Here is a 2,320-nt window from a genome sequence, read left to right as displayed (position 1 = left end):
ACCTCAATGTGTCTCTGGGCCTCATATTTAAAGTACGTTACTGAAGTGATTGAGCTGTTACGTGCACTTAGAGTACGAAAAAGGTCAACTGTAAGATAAATTCGCCGCTCCTCATTCCAGCCCTGGGTTTTCACTCGAAGGTGCAATGATAATTCGACATTCAAGAGTCATTCATTTCTATAATTATTATCTCGTCTTCAATGGGCGCGCGCGATACAAGACGAGGAGGAACGCTCCGGCACTCTATTAGCCGAATTATTACCGGCACCGCCATAAGAGGCAACAAAAGGACCAAAGGCAAGAATTAAACACGTGTAACAAATGGTAATCCGATAACAACACCACCTCGCCAGGGAGAGGCCCATCGGTTAGGCGTGGGGTGGGTGAACAATCGGAAAGCGCAACCAGTCGGTTGGCCATGCCCCTCAGGAGGTGCGGATTGCGTAGAAGAAGACCATCGATGAATTCGGCTCTCGAAAATTATCTTCAATTTGAGCCCCCATCTTGGCCGTCAAATCAGAGCCAGAGAGCCTTAAAGTGCGATTATCTAACGACAGTGGGGTTACCATCTGTTTCTAAGGAATTAGGGTCTTGGTAATTTGCCATGTGTTATTATATATTTGACAATATTTTCACCTTACAAACTTGATACTCAATCCACTTAAAAAATGTTCAACTGATCATTTTATTTGTTTAAAGTATAATCTTTCCCAAAGTGGTTTTAACTTTGATATTAGAAAAAAGTTTGTAAGTTAAACATATTTGATATTTTTCTATATGCTAAAAAAACGTTCGAACCTATTTATTTCGTTTCAATTTCAGTTAATCTACTAATGAAAAGTTATATTTTCTTACTAGCTACTTAAAATTGTATTGCCTTGTGATTGTTATTTTAAGTTTAGGCCATTTAGAGAGGACATTTGACTTTCGCAATTTTTTGCATTTCTGGTAACATAAACATTAATTGATTACATACGAAATAATAAAACATGCTACAAAACTAATTCACTGTTTGACAGAAAAATACTTGGCCTGGATTTTTGAAACGTTTCATTGTTTAAGATTAAAGTTGGTTTTAATCATATCCTTAGTACCTTAATCATATGTACACACGCAGAAAAATTTATTGTAGAAACATCAATATTCTGGATCAAATTCAACAATAAATATTGTTAGCTGGGCTAATAATATTTATCGTTTGAATCAATCCATAATATTGTTGTTTTTACAATCATTCAACCAGTCGCGTTATTGTAAAAACAACAATATTATTGTTGAAATAAATGTTATAAAATTGTTGATTCAATGTATGAATACGATTGATTCAACAATATGATATTGTTGAAATAATTATCTATATGTTTGTACCTTATTTCTTTATTTCGATAGTAAACAAAAACAAGTTAATGCTCATAAAATATTTTATTTTTATCATTTGATTACAATATTCATATTATTTTGTTGGCCAATCTTCTGTTGTTGATAATAATGTGAAGCGAAGCTGGACACGGAAGTAGAGAATACTGATATCTCTGCAGAAAAGCCCTGAAAATGAAATACTTTGAAATACATCTTTTGAAACTATAGGTTTGATTTTATAATGAAATAATTTGATTAACTGCGAAATAATAATTAAAATAACCCTTCATACCTGGCCTTTTCATCATCCGTTCAGCCGGGAGTGAATGAAGACGACTTATCTACGCGTAGCTCTTTCCTTTTTTGGTTCCGGATCCTCATTATCCTGAAAATGAGACAAAAATTTGTAACTAAATAATAATAATGTATGAGTTTAACTTACGTACAATCATGTTTGCACCAAACATTTATTTTCACTTCTCGTGGAAACAGTTTGTTTCTTACCACGAAGGAATCGTTAAATTTGTTTAAAACCTTTTAAAACATAGAACAAATATAAAAGGTAAACATACACGGCTATTTTTATAGACGCAACTCGGCTCAACAATAAAAATTGTTGAAATAAAAATAATATTGTTGTTTAAACATAAAATATTGTTGAATCAACAATCAAATTTATTTTGATTCAATAATCAATCGATTGTTAGAATCAACAATATACTTTTTTAGTTTAATCGTACGAAATTAAGCTGCGTGTATGTCATAATTTTGCGATCAGGAGCTCGAAAGTGACCTCCAGGAATAGATATGGCCTAAGCTGGCCACATTGTCATGGTCCTAGGGCATCCTAAATCCGGTTCCGGTGGACCAATTTTGCGAAAGTTCCAAATATGACTTGCGACACATCATATGTCATAATTTTGCGATCAGGAGCTCGAAAGTGACCTCCAGGAATTGATAT

General features: G+C 33.7%; 1 long non-coding RNA gene across 1 annotated transcript; it reads right to left on the bottom strand.

Moving 5' to 3' along the window:
• Nucleotides 1-1,249: 1,249 nt before the first annotated feature.
• Nucleotides 1,250-1,932, bottom strand: LOC134227180 (uncharacterized). Its single transcript, XR_009983626.1, has 3 exons — nt 1,806-1,932; nt 1,652-1,744; nt 1,250-1,545 (listed from the first exon to the last, which is right to left on the bottom strand). It is a non-coding gene; the product is annotated as an uncharacterized LOC134227180 (long non-coding RNA).
• Between the last annotated feature and the right edge of the window lie 388 nt (nt 1,933-2,320).

This window comes from Armigeres subalbatus, chromosome 3, assembly GCF_024139115.2.
Source record: "Armigeres subalbatus isolate Guangzhou_Male chromosome 3, GZ_Asu_2, whole genome shotgun sequence".
Taxonomy (NCBI): domain Eukaryota; kingdom Metazoa; phylum Arthropoda; class Insecta; order Diptera; family Culicidae; genus Armigeres; species Armigeres subalbatus.
Note: the sequence above shows the minus strand (reverse complement) of the source record. Positions and strands in the feature narration are given on the sequence as shown.